The following is a 23,911-nucleotide window of genomic DNA, read 5'->3' on the forward strand; positions in this document are numbered from 1 at the left end:
CTCCGAAGGGAAGTATCACTAATGGTATTCACCTAAGGCTTAGCGAACAAGTGCTGTCATAACAATACGGCAAGTTGAGTATTTATTGTTTCATCAGCAGTAGACGTTTAAAGCTTTTGGAGTTTGAGAAGATGTTCCAGACTGTCAAGACCTCAGGGTAGAAACGGCTCAGCTTGAACCTGGATTTAACTGACCAGAGAAGCTGCACTTCTTTCACTTCAAGGTGTCTAGGTGAAATAAAAACATGTATTTGGGTAATGAAAATGTGTTAGGATGATACATCATCTGTCCTATTCTCATATATTCTAAGAAAGTGCATTTCAGTGTTAGTTGAAAAAACTAAAATGCACAAAACGCCATCGAAAGCAAAAACAAAATAAAGCAAGAACAAAACAAAACAACAACAAAAATAACCAAACCATGAAACATAAAAACAAGAGAAATCGCCAGCTTCCAGTATCTGATTGCCTATTTGTGAGAATATGTAACAGCTTTGCACAGACCTACATAGAGACAACCTGGATAAAAGTTAGGGGAGAAGCCACTGTGAACTGCAGACAATGGGATCCTTTAGATGAAGGACGGAGATGCCCCAGAATGACAGGAACAAAGAAGATATTTCCAGTGTAAGTGAGACTACACAGCGATAACAGAAATGCTTAACGCATTTTTTTGAAAACAACAAAACAAAATCCCCAACTCATGCCTTCAACTGTACCCCATTTAAATCTGGTTGTACAGGAAGCTTTTATGTGGGAAGAACGGGAATGGTATTTTGAACTGTAAGAGGCTTTGATGGAGAGTTTAGGCACCCAGAGAACTTTGAAAGTGGAAACTTTGAAATTCGCAGTAGCAGCTATAGGGGAGTCCTAATGTGTTCATAATTGTAGCTGTGCTGAGATTCATTCTCTGAGATTCATTCTCTCTCTCTCTCTTTCTCTCTCTCTTTCTCTTTCTCTCTCTTTCTCTCTCTCTCTTCCTCTCTCTCTCTTTCTCTGTCTTTGTCTGTCTCTCTGTGTCTCTGTTTCTCTCTTGCAGTGTCTCCCTGACTCTGTATCTCCCTGTCTTTGTCACTCGGTCTTCTTTTTTAGTTGCACCACAGTGCCCCTTTACCATAATCGAGCTGCTCCCCTATTTTCCAAACAACTGGTCCAGCTCTACCTTCTGGTATTGCAGAGGTAGCTGTGGTGTCAAAGCTAAAGACCCTTGCTCCAGCTGCTTTCCCAAACCAGCTTCCGGCCTGTGGGATCAGCCTTCATCTTGTGGAATGTTCGTAAGTGTGTTATTGTAGTCTTGCTTAAGGTGTCTGTTTTCTCTATGTCTTCCTCGGGGGTTCAAAGATCTTGCCTCAGTTCTGTAATGTTTGTCAGTGTAATCAGAGGACAGCTTTGAAGACACAAGAATCTGAAGAAGCATCTTTGAACTCAGCATTGTGTCTCTGGAGATGTTGTCTTTAGTTTGATGTTAAAACTAATAACTAACAATAAAAAGTGTATCAATGGAACGATCGCTAATAATTTTTTGGATTTGATCATTAAATATGATTTTTAAAAATTCTTCTACATGAGAAATTTCATTGTGGTTTGGCAAAAAAACTTGGTTATGAACTTATCTTTATTGGAAAAGCCAATGGAAATTTCAATGAGTCTTATCATGGCTATTTGTAGCTCCTCACGGATATTTATTCCTCTTCATTTCCTATCTTTTGGTTCAAGATAAATAGAAAGAGATGCATTCTTTCTTTATTTGTACCTTCGTCAGAAAGATGATAGTTTCCAAGCTGAGGTGTTTTAAGGATCATTTAACTTGATATTCCATGTAATTCACAATTTTATCCCCCGTGTTGTAGGATGTCAGTGCTCTAAGACATTGTCTTCTCGGTTCAATTCACCCTAAGAAAATTGAAGTTCATCTCTGTACTCTTGTCTGCATCTTCAGTATTGCACTTCTTTTCCTTTTGTGCTCCAAATTTACTAATACATTAACAGAATGATGGCAAACTTTTAAACATATATATATATATATATATATCACTCTCTGTTATATACTCTTATATCATATTACCACATATATGTATATATGTCATACATGTTTATATTCCTATACGTGCATATATATTATATATTATATATATATTTTATATATATATGAAAAAAATCTCCGTTCAGTACTACCTTGCTTAGGTACTCAAAGATAGTGTAGTATTGAGTTTACTTATATTTAAGTACATTTTCATTCATTAGCCTAATGTTTTCATTCTCAATATGTTTGAGACTTGATTTTTACTTTTATAATCGCCAGCTTTAAAAGCATAAAGGATCTCGTATGTAAACTTGTCTGAATTATAGGAGGAACTGGAGGGGTTTCAGTGGTTTAGAGAACTTACTGCTCTTGTTTTTTAGGTCCCAGTATCACATTCAGGTGCTCAAAACTGCTTTTAGCTCCAGTTCCAGGAGAGTCTACACCATCTTCTAGACCTGTCTCACTTGCACACATATTTACACACACACACACACACACACACACGCACACACGCACACACGCACACACACACGCACACACACACATGCACACATCCTAATTAAACTTCTACCGCGACCCATACGAGTATGGTCCCTGGGGTTACAAGATGTTTGTGAAATGCCCTACTCTGCAAATTTCCAGGGCATAAGGAAGATGAGCACAGAACAATTGATTACAGTAGAGTTTGTTACAGTAAATTCATGTGGTCTGGAGTTCAGAAGAAGGTTTTGGAGTACGGCCTTAGAGAAATTGTCATATGAAACTGAATTTTTAAATTCAATTAGGACTTTTCTAAACTGAGAGTAAGAAAGAGGACAGCAAACCAGACAACCACTGGAGTGACAGGTATGGAGGCGTTAAAGCTGCATGAATTCTTCAAGGAGTGACCATTGTTTTCCTCTGGTGTCACTTGGAGCACCGAGGAGGATCATGAGAACTGGAAAGGCGACTCAGACATGAATTTGGAAGACTGTGGGTTTCAGACTTTGTGTCGTTGAGATGGTAGGGAGACAACGCAATTTTGTATGTTGGGAAAATCAAGTGATTAAGTCCGCACATTATCAAGATAATGAACTTATAGGAAACATGAATTAGAGGCTAATGGCTAATGAAGACATTAGTGTGAGCCTGACTGGGGTCTGCCCTGTGACAGTTTTAGAAGAATTGGAGATGGACTTAAACCTCACATGCAAGCAAGAGCAAGGTGCTGATGGAGTAGACTGAGAAGATGAGGAAAGAACTGAAGTTGTCTTTTATATTAGATTACATTGGAATAGCATTTGCCACAACAAGAACATGAACTACATAGGAAGGCAGCTAAGGATCTATATCTCATACTCTGTGACATGGTCATTTTGTGAATTGTTTTACCATTAGTCCTCTCCTGAAGGCCTTCTCAGAAACAGATTTTGTCCAACTCAAGTTTTTTGTTTGTTTCTTTGTTTGTTTTGAGGATAATATCTAAATTCCTTTCTACATTGTAGTACTAAAGAGCAAATCTAAACTTTTAGGTGTATGTAAAACAATGTTATAAAAACCTATTTTCAAGAGTGATTAAACACTATTTGAATTTGAAGAAACCTTTTTCAGAAATGTTATGTCAGGGCCTCTTTACATGTCTATATAGATAAGCATATGAATACATAATAATTTTATATCTCACATGTACACATATATGTTTTTTATAGTCACACGAGATTATTAAGGTTATATTTGATTTGTTATATATTAATTATTTTAGCCAGGAAGTGGTGGCACATTCATTTAATCCCAGCAAGGCAGAGGCAAGAGGATTTCTGAGTTTGAGACAAGCCTGGACTACACAGTGAGTTCCAGGACATCCCTGTCTGCACAGAGAAACCCTGTCTCAGAAATCCAAAATGAAACAAAATAATTATTTTTAATGTATTACAAATACGTTCTGATTTATTCCACATTGTAGTCTTCTAAGTATTGTTTGTTCACTGATTAAAATGGATTAATTGATGATTATTCATTTAAATGAAACTTCCTAAAAGTCACAAATGAAAAAGCCTGATTTTGAATCTGAGTTTTGAATTCTTATTAAATTTCTTACTTTTCTGTATTGTCTTTTATCCTTAAAAAATTAAAAAGAACTATCACTTGTCACTATTTTTGTGTATTAATATTAAGGTAAAGAGTCAATCAAACTTTCACAGTTTAGTTGTCTGAAAACTATTGTGGTCCAGGAATTGTCTCACAAGTGACACTAAGACCAGAGGGCATTTGCCCCAGGACTGGTGGACCAGAGCCATGGTCCAGATTCGGGAATTGAACCATGACCCTGAGTTAAGATCTTACAGAGATTTAAAGCCCAAAATCCATAAAGATCTGTGCTAAGTTATTTCACCAATCAGGATTTAGGGATAGGGTATTTCCTTAGGAATGTGTCTTTGTCGTACATCTATCCTGCTCCCATTGGTCGGGGTATTCAACTGTGGCAGAGGACTTGCCTTGTCTAATACTTATGTCCCAACTTGTCTATCAGGATAGGATGGGACTTGTCTAACATTGGTATCTTACCTTGCCAACCACAATGTCAGTTATCCATATTCATGTCTTTTTATTTTTTTGCCAAGTAGGATGCCAGTTCCCAGGGAGGTCTTGGGAACTTGAAGTTTACTGGACCACTACTCAAAATGGAAATCTTAATCCAAATAGTTCCTTATATTGGAGCAGGTGTCTCTCTTATGTTGGGGTCCAGCCCAGGAGCAGCTTAAACCATAAAAGCTTGTACACAGGTGCAGGAAGGGCTGTTGGGTAGGTGGCTTGGGTCCAAGCTTATTGTGAGTAACTATATAAAACAGTTTTATTGACTTTTATCATGATTGGTTTCCAAGGGCATAGAACATAACAAAATATGTAATCGCTCTTGGCACTAAAATGTTTTAAAGTAACAGCAGAAACATATGAAAAAAGTTTTCTTATAATGACAGGCTAGCCAAGTAGCTATTACCTAGGCTTTAACATATTACATAGGTCTTAAAATTCCATCTAGGACTTAATATTTTAATCTAGGCCTTAACATTAACTATGCTACAGAATGTATTAGATGGAACTAATTATATTAGCAGACTGTAAGGATCTTCTAATATATAGCTCAGTCATGAATTGGGGATCACTAGATACTGGGCTGTCTCAAACAAGTGACTAATATCCTTCATCATGTACAAATTCCAAGTTGGTTCTATGCAAAAGAATGAGAGTAGAGCCACAAAACTTGGATATTAATTAGCAGCTGGAAATTAAAGTTTATTATGTGCATAAGCACATGAAGTTTATAGTCATGTTAGAATCAGGCTGATCCTATCAAATTATTAATAAATACATTTTGAGATTTACAGTTCATCTGTTGCCTACCTCAGGTAATAATAACTTGAGGCAGAAACAGCATGTGGGAGGGTTCAGCAGCCCCCTTTCAGGAAGATTTCCCAGGAAATGGAAAGAGCACAGCTTAAGCATCATCTGACTCTCTCCTTACCTATCCTTGACTCCTGGATGTTGCCTTCTGCTATTTAGGCCACCTACTAGGTCTCCTAGTGGAAAGTCCATTGGATCCGAGGGGTCCAAGGAAGTACTTGCTACTTAAATCAAATGGGCTGAGGAGACGGACTCATGACGGCCCACAGTGCCTGCCCATAGATGACTCATATTAAAGACCATCCACATTCCTGATTCCTTTATCATATGTTGATTAAGATTTGAAAGCTCACCTGATGACTCAGGACGTGGAAATAGAGAGGGACTGACTTTGAGCCAAAAGATAGCATTTGAATGCACTGAAACACGTTCTACTGTGTATGGAGAAAGGTTGCTTGGTATTTGTCTGAAATGTTCCTCCTCCTTATTCCCCACACAGAACACACACAAATCTACTTATTGTGTTGTGTGCATTGTTTTGGAGAGCTGGGATAATAATCATAAATTCAGGTAAGGGAAATGATTTCTATTAGCACATATTAATTATCTAAAATGTTGGGAGTTTGCTATTATATTTCACACACACACACACACACACACACACACACACACACACACACACACACACCAGTGTACTCTGATAATATTCATCTCCAGCCATTGGCTTATCTGGTCTCATTTCTTATTGATAGTCTCCCTTCCCTAATAATACCATTTCTTGCCTAGGTTCCTCTTGATTTTTGTGAAAAATAACTCTTGATGAGGTAAAAACACACTTTCATCCTAGCCATCAACTTTACATTAATCAGCTGGATGATATCAACGGAAATTTGTAAGCTCCCCCCTCATTCTAATCTACAAAAATTCGTAACACCATGTCTTATCTTTCCCTGGCTAATTAGGACCCTTAGACCACAGAACAAATGCCTACCCCAAGAAAATCTTGCTTTTTCTGAATGTTCCATACTGTTGTTTGGATATTAAATGTTAGTGGGAAATGTTGGGGGGAAATTAAATGTTTCATGAGGTGGAATTATCTAGTGCCTACTTTTTAATTTGAAGGATGAAATATTAATGATGCAATTAGCTTTACCCACAGATTATTTTCTTTATAGTCATAATTAATTGGGATGGTGAATTAACAATAAGACCTACCCACAGTAATAACTTATTTTGTTTTTACAAGAACACTGAACTGGGGTCATTACTCATTGACTCTTCAGGAAGTACTATGACATATTTTCTAGCAGCATGAAAGCAGACATCAGATAACCATGACAACAGTGATGAATATTAGATAATACTGCCAACACCAGGGCTCTCGCAGGATTTACTGTGATGAATCCTGACAACTGCCCCAGGTGACAGAGGTCACTTTTATTTTCATTCCATAAACAGGGAAATGGAGCAGGAGAGATAAACTTTCCCCAGCATCACACAGGGAGTAAAGGACAGCTGTGACTTTGACCTGGGTCACCTGAAATCAGACTCTGAACTGTTCCCACTCTACTATATTTCATTCTCTAAAACAATGAGAGAGAGAGAGAGAGAGAGAGAGAGAGAGAGAGAGAGAGAGAGAGAGACAGAGAGAGACAGAGAGAGACAGAGAGACAGAGAGACAGAGAGACAGAGACAGAGAGAGAGACAGAGAGACAGAGAGAGACAGAGAGAGACAGAGAGAGAGAGAGAGAGACAGAGAGAGACAGAGGAGGAGAGAGGGAGAGATGAGGAGGGGAAGAGGGCAAGGGAGGGGAGGGGAAGGGCGGGGGAGGGGGGAAGTGGAGGGGAGGAAATGAATCATTGGATTTTTCTCCTGACTCCAGATCTGAAGCTGTAAAAGAGAGGATCCCCTCCAGCAGAATAAAACCAGGAGATAGTTAAAAACATTGACAAGATTTTAGAGCATGTGCTTCATACTAGCTATTGCTGTAAAATTTTTGCACATATTATTTTAATGCTTACGGCAACCCTTAGAGACACCATTTACTACTTCATCCCACGGGCACCACTGAATACTTACTTGCTTGTGTCTCCCAGTGAGTTAGCATATGTGAACCCAGGGTCTCTGACTTCAGAAATTTGGGCACACTTTACCTCTTAAGCTGGCATTAGATACACTTTGGGGAGATCTCTGTCTTCATGATATTGAAGGACAGTCAGGTTACAGAAAAATAAACTATCTGAGGATTGGGTTGAAAATCAAGAAGAAGACAGAGAACTAAGACAAAATAGGTGGATCAGTTCTGTTAGCCACATGGCAGAATTTTGGTGTGTAGATACTGAGCAGAGCTCTCTAACACATTTCCGGAAAGACAGTGGAATAAAGAAGTGGGACTTACCTAACTGTAGAGAGGAAAATATGGGGTTTGTTTAGTTATAAGCAAACAAAACAGAAAAGAACAAGGGTCTGTGTGCAATTTTAAGGATAAATCACAATGGCATGACTAGCATGCATTCATTCTTGAGTGAGACAGAAGGGTACAGTCAAGGGCAGAGACTTTCAGCATCTGCAGTCCATCTCAACACTCTGATCCAGTGGAAAGGGTGACCTTCAGAACTGTTTTTGAATCTGCAATAGCTCAATTAGACAGGTTATCAGTGTTGTTGGGAAGAAAGGGTCCAATAATGGTAACTTAATTTACTACGGTAGCTGAGTTCATATTCAAAGGCAAAGATGGAGTGCTGTGTGTTAAGAGGCACAAGACAGCTGTGAGGTTGGGTATCTAACACTCATTCTAGATATTACTTCTAGGACCTTCGCCTGTATCCCCTAAGGTTTATTAACCCTCTGTGCAACAAAATGCTATTCCAAGCTGCTATGCACTGGAGCTAGCTTTCATCCTTATCCAGTTCAATATTTTCTGTGAGGACTGGGTCAGGTACATTCCCTAGTTTGTGTCACATAGAGTTCCTTCTGAAATATTTCCCTGGTTTTCTAGTTCTATTCCCATAGCTCTCTACAACAGAAAGTGTCATTTTAATGTGCTTCCTTTTCCCTTGTTCTGTAGATGAGCATCATGGGTAGGTATGTATTTGTTATAATTTGTGCTTATGCTATTATTTCCTAGGATTATAATTCTTTCATTTTACATCACTGGGTATTGTGATTTAAACACGCACTCATTCCTAGTCCTTTGATTCCAACTGTGCCACAGTTTCCCATTGTATGCTTCCAGCAGGGTGCATGCTGCACTGTAAAAAATATATGACATGATTTAAAAAGGGCTGAATCTCCCAGTCTGTGGGCCTAGAAAAGCTTAGGTTGGAATTTCTCTGGAACAGACATCCGGAGAAAGACTGCTCACTTGTAGCCATTTGGTTCCATGTTACCTAGATGCTCTCCAGAATGAAACATTTGCAATTCGTGTGATTGTGGACTCTATAATTCTTAAGAGTTCTTACCCGTTTGTGGATTTGTACTAACCGGCTCAATATTAAGAAAATGTTTACTGTAAATTTGTTGAATAAATGAGTGGAACCACATAGGCCAATCCACTTAATGCAAAAGGAAATTAGCATGGTCAAACAGAAATGAGACCTGTGGCTTGATTTACCTACACAGAAACTTTCAGTTTGCCAGTGAGGAAGAGAAAAACACTATTCAAACGTTGCCAGAGTTTCGGGACTCTGTGTCCTGTCTTTGAACTGCTGTTTCCTCAGAGGAGTGGAAGGGATTTCTATTATACTGAATAAAAAGGACATGCTCTGTGGAGCTTCCCATAATTGTTCCAAGAGCTAACTCTACTTCCAATGCCACTTCTCCCAGAAGTCAACACTGTTTCCTCTCTCACTCTACCTTCCGGTTTAAAAAAAAAAAGAAAAAGAAAAGAAAGTTCCTGTTTGTGATGAACAGCGGTCGGGTTCTCCGTGGGAACGTTCACAGAGAACTGACATCCTCTGCAGACAATGTCACAGTGTCACAGGGCACGTTTTACCTTCCACATTGGATCACCATGTGGAATGTGTGCAGCCTGGGATATCCATCACAGGCTGACAGACTTATGACAACACTGTGGATCAGTGCCAAACTCACTGGGAGATGCTCATGGGTAGTTACTACAGTAAAATGATGGAGGATTCTGGTCTGAAATCAAGGCAGCTGGGGCGAGAGCAAGAGCATTGCTAAAATAGTCCTAAAGTATTTCCGAGCATGAGTCTAGGATCTAAAGGGAACCAGTGCAAAACTAGCTTGATTTTTCAATTTCACAGGCCTAAGAAAATTTAAAGGAGAATAAACGTGTTTAAACCCAGCACTCAGCATAATCTCCAATGTTTAAGCTATATACCTGATGTTCTTTTTTTTTTTTTAATCATTTGTAATACAGAACATTTTAACTATATATTTAAGTGTCCTAGCATGGTTTTTGCCATGGTGAGAAAAAACTGACCAAAAACAACTTTAGAGAGATAGGTTCACTGGAAAGACAGATTCATTGGCTTACACACTGTCTTTGCACATTCCAATCTGGCTTCAGGAAAAGTCTGGTAAGAAGCCCAAGGCAAGAGCATGAGGACAAGAACTGAAGTAGCCTGGATCTTAGAGAAACCCTGCTTACAGGCCTGTGATCCATGGCCTGCTTAGCCAACTTTTTTAAACAACCCAGCACCACCTGCCCAGATAGACCCTCCCACATCGATCATTAATCAAAAACACATCCTCCAGACCTGCCCACAGGCCAATGTGATGAGGGCGACTCCTCAACTGTGGTCCTTCTTCCTAGATGATTCTAGTCTGTGTCACGGACAAAAGCTCGTCAGTGGAGAGTCTCCAAAGTGCTTGCTAAAGCAGAAAGGGAAAACATTATTAATAAAATAATCATAGCTTGAGATTCAGACAGAAATTAGAATTAAGAAATTGGCGACTTTTGCATCGTTGTGAAGAAATACTCAACAGAAACAAATTGAGGGGAGAAAAATTGATTTTGAAATCCAGTTTGTGTTAAGTATACCTACTTGGACAAAATGTCACAGGAGTGGAAGAAAGGGGCATAAGAGTTTCTCCATGAAGGATAAGAAGCAGGAGAAGAGGTAAACAGGAAGGAGTTAGGGGAGCTATAGTCCCAGGTACACACTTGGTGACCCACTTTCTCCTACTGAGGTCCATGTCTTACCTTTTATCACCAGTCAATAATGCCATTATCAAGTGGTTAGTCTATTAGTTAGGTCAAAGATCCTTTGATTGGATTATCTCTGGAAATACCAGCAGAGACACACCTAGAGGTCTTCTTCACTAATCTGCTGAGAAAGTAATTGACAGTTTTAGTTGATCACTGAACCTGAGCTCACCTTAGAATCTGGGGAACCATATTCCTGCATTGGTCTTGGTAAGAGGTCAGGTGATGTAAGACTTCATCTCACTGTACAGGGAGGGTTTGAATATTTTAAAGCGAATGTAGTATACTGGACAACAATAAAGTCTATCGTGAAGTTAGTAAAATCATGGAAATTTCATTATATCTTATGATTTTCTCTTCACAGAGGTTGGGTTAAGCTAAGAAGCTCAGTTACATTAGTTTTCAAATCACATTGCTTCACCAGGAACCTTTATGAAGAAGAGGACAGTTTTTATTTTCCCATCAACCTTGCTGGTCGTATTCCAAAACAAATATCATGACACATAGTAAAGGTTATGACAAACTTGGAGAATCTCCAGTGCGATGATTGACATGAGTAAGTCACAGACAAAATATCCTAGTCTCCAAAACTTTTCCTTAATGAGATTTATTTGAGTGTGTGGTCAAAAGAGCTATTAAGGAGAAAAAGCTTAAATACATCCCCTGGAAATCTGCTTTTCTGAGGCTACAATTGGTCACACATTCTACATTAAATAGTGACTCCAACATTTTAACCCCTGATCCATTTGGTTCATTTTTCCTTCTCAGCATCACACTGCTGGCCTGGACCACTATTCTGAACCAGGTTGTGCAGACACACTAGATGGGTAAGAATCACAGCAGGACTGGTTAACTGGAGAGTCAGTGAGTTACTCTCCTGGAGATAGGATTTTCAGCATCCTTGCTATATGGTGAAACTTGGTTGGGAATCAGTAAATGAAGTGCTAGGTAGCTGCTGATGCATAAAATTAGGGCCTCAGCAGCTTAATGCTTCTACAGTAATGTCCCCCACCCCCAAACACACCTGGCAAGCCTTCTTCCAATAGCTACTTCTGTCAAAAAAAAAAAAAAAGAATCTGTTGTTTAAGAGAAGGAAAAGGAAGAGGAGGAGGAGGAGGAGAAGGAGGAGCAGAAGGAAACGATGACATCATAGGGAAACATCTGTGATGTTTGCCATCTTGTACTGCTGTACCAAATTACCATAGAGTTTAAACAGTAACATGCTTCTTACATATCTAGAACCTAGAGAATCCAAAATTAAGGTAGCACCAATTCATTTCGATTTGGAGGGATTTTGGCCCTCTTATTGTATAGTCGCACTAGCTTCTTTCTGTCTACATGGGGATAGAGCAGAGAAGTCTCCGATTAGTTCTTTGCAAGGGTCCCATCTTGTACAGATTGCTCCGTGCTTCAGCCTTCTGTATTCACCAAATGTGTCATCTATAAATGCCATTGTGTTGAGAATGAAGGCATCAACACAGACCTTGACAAAGACATTTTTTGTGCATTGTGGAAGACAATTCTCTGCCCAGTCTCCTGTGTTTTTGCATATTGTCAAAGATAAAAAAAGAAGTTAGCCCTGTTTTGGGCTTACTTTTCAAAAACCTCATTAAAAGCCAGGCATGGTGGTACATGTGTTTAATCCCAGCATTCAAAAGGCACAGGAAGGGGGCTAGAGATGGCTCAGAGGTTAAGAGCACTCACTGCCCTTCCAGAGGTCCTGAGTTCAATTCCCAGCAACCATATGGTGGCTCACAACCATCTGTAATGGGATCTGATGCCCTCTTCCAGTGTGTCTGAAGATAGCTACAGCATACTTATAAATAAATAAATCTTAAAAAAAAAAAAAAGGCACAGGAAGGAGGATTGCTGTGAGTTAGAGGCTAGCCCGGTTACACAGTGAGTTCTAGGATATCCACATCTACATAATCTACATAATAAGACCTGTCTCTTTTCTTCAGTAGAAGGGCCATAACTTCTGCTGGAATCCTATATAAGGACAATGGAAGGAGGAAGTGGTTGTTTTCTTACTTTGCTAGCACATCCATTGTAGCCTACTTGTTCAGGATCCCAGCCTATACAGAAGACCAGTTAAGATACCCATCCTTTTGGGACTGAGCAACTATTAGATTCCTGGACTTTCTATTCATAGCTGTCCATTGTTGGATTAATTGGACTGCAGCCTGTAATTTCATATATATATATATATATCATATATGCACATATATTGTACATTATATACATATATTTGTATATATTATATTATATATTATCTATATCTCTCTACGTAAACACACACACACACACACACACACACACACACACACACACACACACACACACGCATCTCGTTCCGTGGGCCCTGCACGTTCTCACTCTGCGAGGGCAACAGCACCAGATCCGCACGCTCACTGCCTCTCAGCCATTTCTTTCACACACTGTTCTCTTTAGCCCGGTAAAATCAAAGCTCCAGAAACTTGTAATTTAGCAATTAGATTCACATGTTAAATTATCAATCCAGAATTCATCCACACAATAAATTCGCTGCCAATTGATAAAGCTATAAACCACCCACCTAGACAAGATAAAATCGATCTGGTTCACCTAAATCTGAACCATCCTGCTCAATAGACTCCTACTTGATTCCCCTCCTTTCTCCTCTCTCCCACCTTCCTAGGCTTTTCCCTGCCCACCCTTCCTTCTCATCCAATGATAGGCTAGGCCTTATCCTGGACCCACCTTGCTATATAATGACATCATCCTACAGCCTGGTGGTTAGTTTAATTGTCAACTTGACACAATCTAGAATCACCTGGGAAGAGTGTCTTAAGGAAGAGCTGTCCCCTTGACCTGTATGTGTCTGTGGGGAAATTGCCTTGGTTTTATGAATTGGTGAGAAGACCCAGCCTAAAAATGGGTGACATCATTTATTGGGTTTGGGTCCCAGACAAAAATGAAGAATTCTCTCTGAGCACAGGCATGCAGTCATTCACTCTCTGCTCTTGGCTGTGGATAAGATCAACAACTGCAACTTCCTGCTCCATGACTCCTGTGATGGCTGTAACCTGGAATTGTGTGTAAACCCGATTCGCCTTTTGCATTAAGTTTTTTTTTTTTTTTTGTTGGGATGTTCCAGTGCTGACAACTCATTAGTCCATTATATTGTATGTGTATATATAAACACACACACACACACACACACACACACACACACACACACACACACACAATTTTACCATCTAGCACAGCAATGGGAAGGGAAACCAGCATAGGCGAGATAAAAATCGCTATGGTAGGGTACATTTCAAAGCAATCATTGTAAGATTGCTGACAGACTGGATAAGCACTGTGATGAAACATTCCACTAATGGATGATCCCTGAGGAGCGTTGGCTTTGACTCAGATAAAGCAGATGAGAGATGGGAAGTGACTAAGTTTTCTGAGGAAAATAAGAACTTTTTTTTTCCCAAAAGAAAGTAAAACTTAAATGGGAATGTTCTAATATTAAGCAAAGTTCGGGTAGTGCTGTAGTTACTGATCCATGCATAAAGTTAGTGTATTTAAACAGAAACAACAATTATTTGGTGTGACGGTCAATGTCTCAAGTGAAAGTTCCTGGGAATTAATTTCCGCTTCGTTTGGAATCAGCTGTGGTAACTCAGAAGTCAGGAACAGGGATCAACTAGAGTGGTCCGTGAATGATGATCACCTTCAGCGGTATATGGGGCTGGGCCATAGTTTCACCTGGCCTATCCACATGTTGCTTGGCTTTCTTGGTAACTCATGGCTGGCCCTCAAGGGTGAGAGACGCAAGAGAAAAATGGAGCTACGATGAAGGTGAGTGATTCTTCTCAACCTATTCTTAGGGGCAGGTTTATACAGCTTTACGCTGCCCCTTTACTTCCTCAAAAATAAGCAGTACAATAAGGGTGACCACAGAAAGGGAGAAGAATCAGATCTTAATGGTGTGATACATGACAATATTTCTGGGCAGGTATTAGAATCATGAAATAAATTAGAAATAAATGGGGGATTAATTTTGTCAGTAACATCTGCATACTGTGAAGCAGGGTCTCTTACACTTTTTCTATTTATCACCACTTTTTGCCTAGCAAACATTTACACAATACTGGATACATAGGTATCTATTCTATGCAGACAGCACCTACCGTAACTCATCTGAGAGCCTTCGCCCACCACCTGATGGAAACAGATGCAGAGACCCACAACCAAACATCAGGTAGAGGTCAGGGAACCGTATGATCCTACTACAGAGCCTTGAGATGACATTGTCTTACCACTAAAGATACAGAAACCCAGAGAGAGTAACTAAAAATGGCTTGATCTGAGGAAGGAAACAAGGTGCCAGCCTCCCCACTGTGCTGCTTGGCCCAGTCTAGAACCCTAATCACCAGGAGCGTTTTGCTTTCTTAAACAGTCTTCTATCAGAAAGGACAGCTACTTGAAAATCTTTTACAAGTTTGTTGCTATTGTCGTTTAAAGCAACCAAATAAAATTTTATTGAAGTGTTAAAGAAGTACACCCTTGGGTCTGGAGAAATTGCTCAGTGGTTAGGATCAATGGCGCTCCTCGATGAGACCTGGGTTCAATTTCCAGCACCCACACGACAGCTCATAAAAGTCTGCAACTCTAGTTTTGTGAGATCCGTGGCACCAGTCATGTATGTGGTGCACGTCTATTTGCATGCAGGAAAATATTTATGAACATAAAATAAAGTAAGCAAATCTTTAGAAAAAAAAAAAAAGCAAACAAAAATATACCCATAAGGTAAGAAGCGGATGTGAAATGCTAAGCCTTGTGGGTGATTTTTTTTCTTTCCTTTTAAATTAAAAGGTTTTTCTTTTAACTAGGAACAATAATTACTGGAGTGCTCTAATTAGAATCAGACCCACAGGAGGGAATACTAATGGATGTTGAACTTTGAGAGAACACAGTTCTGCCGTGAAGGAAGCTCTGTGCGAAGGACAAAGACAGGGAAGGAACAGGGATGGTTAAGTTCCACCCACAAGCAAGCCCTGTTCTGGGGCAAAGGGCCATGTGCTAGTTCTCAGAAGTGCTTAGGATGCAGACTTTCTTTCTCCACTTGCTACAAAGGAAAGCCACCTAAATAAGCATGATCAGTCATTTCCCCAGGGCCCAAATCTTCCAGGATTAGGATGAAAATCGGGCTGTGGTTGGTCTCCTTGTTTAGTCATCGGCTGGCATGTAGATGGGAAAGAATATTAAACTCGATTCCATGAAAATGTTGAGCAGCTATGCACCAACACTATTGTTTGTCTGGAGGGGTTTAAGATGAAGGAAAACAAACCCAGTTAGCTGCCAGTCTTCCCTCTGATGTGGAAAACCGATAAGGACTACGCAATCGGAGGAGGTGCTGTTCTTACTGTTTGGCAGAAAAGCAGGAAGTAACTTCATCGATGCTTCCTTTAAGCTCTTCTTCCCTTCTCCTTATTATTTTCTTTTATTTGAAATATGGCTTGACCATGTAGCCCAGGCTGGCCTGAATTCTAGATGCATTAGGTGACACAGTGTTAATTAGACTTTGGATAATAAAACCTGAGAGTTTTGTGGCCATTAATCAAGCTGGGGCAATGCAGACATTTTAAGCAAAAATAAAACAAAAGAAAACCAACGTAAGTGGGTTTTGAAAGATAAAAAAATGAAGGCATCTTGGTGCGAATAAGTTCAGGACTAGATGTATGCAAGGGGTTGCAATAAGGAAGCTTCTGTCATGACTGCTCTGTGGTATGGTTACGGGGAAGGTGTTCATTTTAAATAAGAGAGAGAAAGAATATCCAGAGGTATCTGGAAGAATCCAGGACAGAAGGCGGAAGAAAAAGACTGGACATGGCCAACAGTCTAGACGTGACCTGGACTGCGTATAAGAGCAGTAGGCAAGCAAGAGGGCAGAAAGTAGAATACACAGTGAGAATAACTGGATGTTAAGAAAGACAAGAGAGGGGAAATTGGCCAGGAGACTGGGTGGGAACTTTGAAATGGATAACCAGTACTGGTGACAAGGGACTGAGCGTCCTGGAGGCTAACATGGACCTTGATATGCTGATGTGTGAACCTTGACAGCATGGGTGTGTGTTAATTGGAGAGACATATATGCCCCTTTTGCTGGACGTAAAGGAAATGACTCCTTTTGGTAGACAGGAACAGATTCGAAATGTCCTGGGGGAAGTGCTGGCTCTTATGTAACTGCCAGAAATCCTCCAATGTCTAGGGTTGAGCCCATTTCTGGATATTTGTGCTGACTGTTGGAGTTTGAGACATTGGAGTTTCCTTTGGACCTGACAAGGAACAAAAGGGAATCAAAATATCAAAGACTATCACATCACCCTTTTGGGTTTCTTTCCTTCTCTGTAAATGTGAATTGCTGCATTACTGAGAATACAGAGCCTTCCTTGCATGACGTGTTCTGCTCTGCTCCTGGTCACAGACAGGAAGTGTGGTTCTAGACAACTGGTCCTGGCCCCAGTCTGGGTAGGACATGTAAAATTAGACTCTCTTTTGGTTGTGGTCATCATGGTGTCTTCAATATGATTTTGATGAATTTTTGAAATATCTGATTCTAGGATCAATGCAGTGACTTGTGTAAGGCTACAGACACAGCAGTTTAGAGGATTCTAGTATTTTCTGTATTTTTCCTTTTTGTTTTTGATCCCTTCACCATTTATAGGAGATGATACTACCTTTAGAAGGATGATGCGAGCATCATTTGACTAACATGAAAACCCAGCAAACATTTGCTGCATAGTGAGGTCGGTGTCTTTCCCTTCATTTTCCTGCTCAACAAAGTACTCAGAGTATACAACAGAGATTCATTCTCAAACAGATGTCAAATCTAGCTTCCCTCAGACCTTCCTTCTTATTCAATATACAGAAGCTTCAGGCTATTGACTGTCAGACAGATGTAGACAGGTCACTGACTACTTGATATCGCCACTGGAAGTGAGTAACATCAAGGTAGTCAACCTAAAATGGTACTTTTAATTCCATCCCGTACTTCTGATTTTTTTTCACATCTGAAACCAAATGTTTTGCCTAAGGAGTGCAGCTCAGTTTGAGTGGTCGCCTAGCATGCCTGAGACCCTGCACTTGACCCCGAATGCTGGTAAACAAAAAGCACATAATAATATGTCTGCGCCCGCTCAGCATTTTAGGAAAAAAATTGAGAGCCATGCTTTTAACATTGTCTTATATATTTGACATATCATCTGATAGCAATTTTTCTCAGTTATCCTTTTAGAATACAATTCGATTCTACCCAACCTGCCTCATTTCATCCTTACTACCTGGGTCACAGTTGCTGACACCTTTATTGCTCTCTGTATAAAACCGTGGGTTTTGATTTCACTCTTATTCCTTAATAGTGGGACTTTTATAGGACAGATTAATCACAGAAGCAGACCACACTGCTTTTCAGCTTCATATTCTACAAAAGCTTCTTGTTGCTTTTACGGAAGAATTTAAAAATGACCAATTATCACTTCTCTGATCTTGTCCTACTAACTTCTTTATTTGTGCATTATACCATTTTTGCTCTTGACATAATCACAATTTTTTTTTCATTTCTGTGTCACCACACCTGCTCTCTGTCCTACATAAACCTCTTTCTCTGGTTGTATAATCTTGTGGACACCTTTATCCCAGGTGTTAAGTGCTCTCAGAGAGGGTTTGTCTTGAAACTGACATCTGTCAAGCCGCCCTCTTACATTTCTTATTACATTGGAAACCATCTTTTCAGTTTTTAATTGTCTGCTTTACCGTACAACCTGTTTGCGCTTATCACATTATCCTTAGAGTCTATCACTCTTTAGGTTACAATCTATGTGAAACAAATATTTGTTGATAGTGGTTCTATTCAGAACCTTAGATATTTGAGGATGGAATTTAAGGCTGGGAAACCTAACATGATGGTCCAAGACGTGGACGAAAACAGCAAGGGATTGGTGAAAGGGAACTGAAGGCTATGGAAACTTCGAGATAGCGTAATCAAATGTTCAGTCGCTCGGCTTAATGTTGAGTCTTGGGCAGAGAATATTCATTTTGTGGGCTTCTGTGCTTGCCTGCCTATCTTCAAGTTTCTGCAAAGCCCTTCCTTGGGCTGTGATTTCTACTAGTCTCACAGACTCACAAAAGAATGCTCTCTAAATTCTGCCATCATTTTCTCAGACTAAGTTCATGGAGTTTGGGTTGTTATAATGGTGATCTTAGAACAACAGTGTCTCCTTGGAAAAAGAAGTCCTGAATCATGTGTTATGGGCCAGTTTCCATGTGGTGAATGCCCTGATCATGGCAGATTTAAAACAACAACCATGATGTCAGCTGATTCACAAAATTCCTAAACGTTGAACAACAGGTTCCTGTGAGGGTAAGAGCTTATTTATACATACCACTGCAGATCTGCCAGCTAAGAGGCTAGCTCACATGCTAATCTCATCTCTCCTGTGCTTTCCAGTTTCCTTCAAAAAAATGTCAACTCGACTGAAAGCCATTCATCCTATGTAGTAATGAGGGGAATAATGGGATTTCTTGTAATGTAACTTTCTTCATTAGAGATCGGAAATGGATTTTTCATGATCCCATTGATTCAACATGCCCAATTTACACGAGTATTTAAAAAACCCAAAGTATCCTGAAAATTAGAACAATGATTTTTTTAAATACTTTTAATTATTTTGTAAATATATAAAGGCCTTCTGAAGGTTCTAAACTTGAGTCTTTGAACTCAAGCTATGAAAATGAACTATGAAAATGCCTCCCCCTTCCCCCCTTTCCACTATGGATATGTTCTTGTGGATACTGCTACTCGGCCCTGCTTTTTGTCTCACTTCCTAACACCTTACCTATTGGGTTATCAGAAATCTGTGCCATCAACTGATATGAAACCCAACCTTTTTCAACAAATCCTGTTAAGACAAAGGTGTAGCATTTTGAACAATAGGCCAAAATGTTTTACAGTCTAGGGGCTGTGGCATAAAAGAATCTCTGTGATTTTCCAGTGTGTGTGTGTGTGTGTGTGTATATATGTGTGTGTGTGTGTGTGTGTGTGCATGTGTGTGTGTGTGTGTGTGTGTGTGTGCATATGTGTATCTATTTACACACAATTTGGAATGATGCACTTCAAAGGTAATAATACCTTCTGGAAACTTTAAGGTGTGTTTATCCACATGACTCTTCCTATAGTATTTTAAATAAATGCCCTAGACATATGGACACTGGTAAACAGGGATGGTGACAACACTGGGTGGAATAGTCTAGAAGGAGAGCAAGCATGCAGTTCCGTTTCCAATAAAATCAGCTGCCTGGATTCCATTCCTAACGTTAGCTAATACATTTTCATCTGTTAGTAATTACGGGTTATTTTAAAATGTTCCCTGATCCTTTCCTCAGCATTACCTATAAATCAAATTACGGAAAAACAATTTGATTTTGAAATCATTTTGGGAATATTTCCTTCTTCATCTGCCTTGTTGGTATGCACTATTTACAGAGTCAGAAAAAGAAACACGAGAAACACAACCAACTGTGACAAAAAAGGAAAAAAAGAAAGAGAACTCAAAATTAAATAAATAAAGCAAAGTAGAAGCAGAAACGTAAATTACAAGGAGATCTGCACAAAGCACAAAAGGATGACTTCCAGGGGTTTAAATTTTAAACAAAAGAGAGGAGAGGATTATAAGTTGATTCTCAGAAGGTGTACTTCTTACTTAGCAAAAGGATTGTGGGTTTATTTTGATTAAATAACTTTATTGAGTGCCACATTCTTTTTCTTTTTTCCTTCTTTTTGTTCTCATTCATCATCTTCTTGTTCTTCTTTTTGTTCTTGTTCCTTCTCTTCCTCCTCCTTCTCTTCCTCCTTCTTCTTCTTGATTATATTAAACACAATTTTATTGAGAAGCCACTCTCAAGTGAGTTCATAGGCCCCAAGGACGCAGAGGCCAGGGAATTGCCATGGGAAGAGAGAGAGGAGAGAAGGAAGAGGAAGAGAGAAAGCATGTGTGCCCAGAGTAAGAGGTGGGGAGAGGAGAAGGAGAATGGGAGTACCCCATTCTTTAAATGAGATTTGGCTCACAAGAATCCAAATCTCTTGTGGGTTTTGATGAGTAATTTTATTTAGTAAAGGAAAAAAATGTAGAATATCTAAGACTTTTTGTCCTTCATTCATGCCCTGTGTATTCCCATACCTTAGATTGTCACGTTGATCCAAAGTATCTGCAAAGTTCTTTTCATTTCTTACTGATTCTCAAGACTTAGTCCTCTTCCATGAATTTACACTTGGATCTTTCCCCTTTTTATTTAATCTCTCTTTAATGAAGACTATGAGGGAGACATTATAGGAAATTTCTAGAGGTTTTCTGATAAGTCTAAGCTACATTTTGAGTTCTCTGGAAACAACAGCTAAATGTAGACTTGGAGTTTGGTTTGCCATCTATCTGAGTTAGGGTTGTATTGCTGTGAAGAGACACCATGACCAAAGCAACCCTTATAAAAAAAAACTTATTTGGGGCTGGCTTACAGTTTCAGAAGTTCAGTCTAATATCATCATGGCAGGAAGCATGGTAAAATGCAGGTAGACATGGTGCTGAAGAAAGAGTTGAGAGTTCTACATCTTAATCTAGGGGCTGAAGGAGGACACTATCATCTGCATTGGGCAGAGCCTGAGCATAAGACACCTCGAAGCCTACTTATACAGTAACATACTTCCTCCAACACAGCTACACCTACTCCAACATGGCCATACCCCCTAACAGTGTCATTCTCCATGGGTCAAACACATGAACCTATGGGGACCATTCCTATTTACACCACTACACCATCTGTTAACAATCACCACTTTTGAAAGAAGGGAGAAAGGACTGACGGGAAAGATATAACTTGAGCTATGGTGCAATCTCACCAAGACTGCACAGCTTGAGGGGAGGCAGGGGCTCTGATTGACCTCTTTGAGTGTCGCTGGTGAAAGCATGCATTGCTAAACCACAAGATGTGGATTGTGCTAAATACTTTACCTATATTACCCCATTAAATCCTAATAAAATTTCGCAATAGAAGTGTTTTTAGAAATGAGTTTGTTTTATCCTTAAGTTTCCCAGAGAGAAGTCTCAATATTAGAGAAGCTTAATGTACCAAAAGCACTCTGATAATTAACTAAATCCCAGACAGCCTCACCTTAGAATCATAGTTTAGTTTTTGTTATGAAATTGGAGTACCTTGGGCTGGATTATTCATAAAGTTTGTTTGTTCCAATGCTGTAGAGAATGGGAGGCCATAGCTAGGCTCTCACATCTGAGGAGGACTTTATCTTCCATCAGTACCTGGTGGGAAGAGGAAGGACAAGTGGCAAATGCAAATGTAGAAGAGACATTCCACAAGAGAGAGGCTCACTTCTAATAGCCTGCTATGGGAGACCTGAATCAGTTCCTCAAGAAAGGCATTAACACCGCTTAACAACCTTCTTTATACAAATATTTTAGATGTTTCATGCATATCATTGTTTTGTCTGTATGTATCTGTACCCTATGCATGCCTGGTGCAAGTGGAGGTCAGGATAGGGTGTCAGATTCCCTGCAACTGGGGTTATAAAAGGTTGTGAACCATGATGTGGGGGCTGTGAATTGAACCAGGTTCTCTGCAACAACAAGTACTCTTAACTGCTGGGCCAGGTTTTCAGCCCTAACTTTGTCATTTTTAAAGGAATCCACTTCACAACCCTATCACAATGATGGGCAAAATCCAAAGTAAGTTTGAGGAGAACGCAACATATTGAAATACCAGCATGAGGACCTATCAGTATTGGCATTCTTGTTGATTTTATTACTGGTTTGGGGGTTTTGTTTAGAGGAACCATTCAAGTGACAATGACCGTTTTGAGGGGATTAAAGATGTGAGATAGCAACAAGATCAAGACTCATTTTTGCATGTATAATAGTTTGCTTCCTGGGAAAGAAACTCTGACCAATAGGAATGGAGAGACAAGCACTGCTGCCATGGTTGCTAGGCTACAAGAAGACTTTTAAATTTCACAATAAGCATGTTCTCTCTCTCTCTCTCTCTCCCTCTCTCTCTCTCTCTCTCTCTCTCAAACACTACACACACTGATATAATTGAGGGTGAATTAAGCCCAAACAGGACAAAATTTACTCAGTTTTTCTATTACCTAGTTTCTCCTAGGAATAAAATTAGAGGAATGAGAAGCTATGAAGAATCCATATCTCTACAAAATTCTGGCAGCAATAGTGTGCATCAAAAAGAAGCTACACTCAGATGGTTGGATGAAGCATCAGAAGGCTGTAAGCTAGTGAGACTACTCTAAGAGATCTTCGTATGTCAAATTTTTGAGAAACGTAGAAGGAAGAAATCTCTCACTGTGATTTTGGTTGTACTGAGATGGATACAGCAACTATAAAGCCAAATCATCATGACTCATTGACGTCATGAATCAAACCCTTGAGAGAAAGAGTGATCCGGGCATTGACGAGTACTTGGCTGTGCGTGACAATTTCTCCAAAAACAGGAAGTTGGTTGATTTTCTCTCTTCGTCATGATTTCCAATCATTATAATAGCAAGGAAGGTTGGTGATAGACAATTTGGTATGCCAATATTCAAGATCTGCAGAGTCAAATCATCTGAAATTTTATATTTAATGCTCAATATCTTTATCATGTATTTTGAAATTGGTTATAAGCAATAAAATAAAACTCTTGAGTTTAGAGGATGTGTTTCTTTTCCTTTCTTTTTTTTTTTAAGTGCATGAATCATCCTGGATCGTTTTCTCCCTTTATTCACTGAAGTCTCTCAGTTAAACCCACAGCCCACTGACAGGGACGCCACCTTTATCTGGGGATTCTCTGTCTCTTCATGCCATGACTGGAATTAGGGCAGCAGGTACATGCCCAGCCATCATTTAAATGGGAGCTGAGTATTCACACTCATGTCTTCACATCAGCATGACATCCATTTTTACCACTGAACCATTTTCCCAGTCCTAAGCTGTATTTTTTTTTATGGAGTATAAGATTTTGTTTTTTCCCTAAATTAATGATTTTACCTATTCATCACACATCCCACATGAATCCATAACCTTCCGAAAATATAGGTAGCAATGGCGTGCACTGAAAACAAATTGCACTCACGTGATCAGATGAAGCATGGGAACACTACAAACATGGGGGAAATGCTCTAAGAGATCTCTGTATGTGTTGCAATATGTCCAAATTTTGAAAAGAAGTTAGCAGTGGTGTGGAGCGAAAACAAATTTCACTTACAAAGTTCTACAAAGGAAGACATCAGAACACACACA

This window comes from Rattus rattus, chromosome 18 (genome assembly GCF_011064425.1).
Source record: "Rattus rattus isolate New Zealand chromosome 18, Rrattus_CSIRO_v1, whole genome shotgun sequence".
Classification (NCBI taxonomy): domain Eukaryota; kingdom Metazoa; phylum Chordata; class Mammalia; order Rodentia; family Muridae; genus Rattus; species Rattus rattus.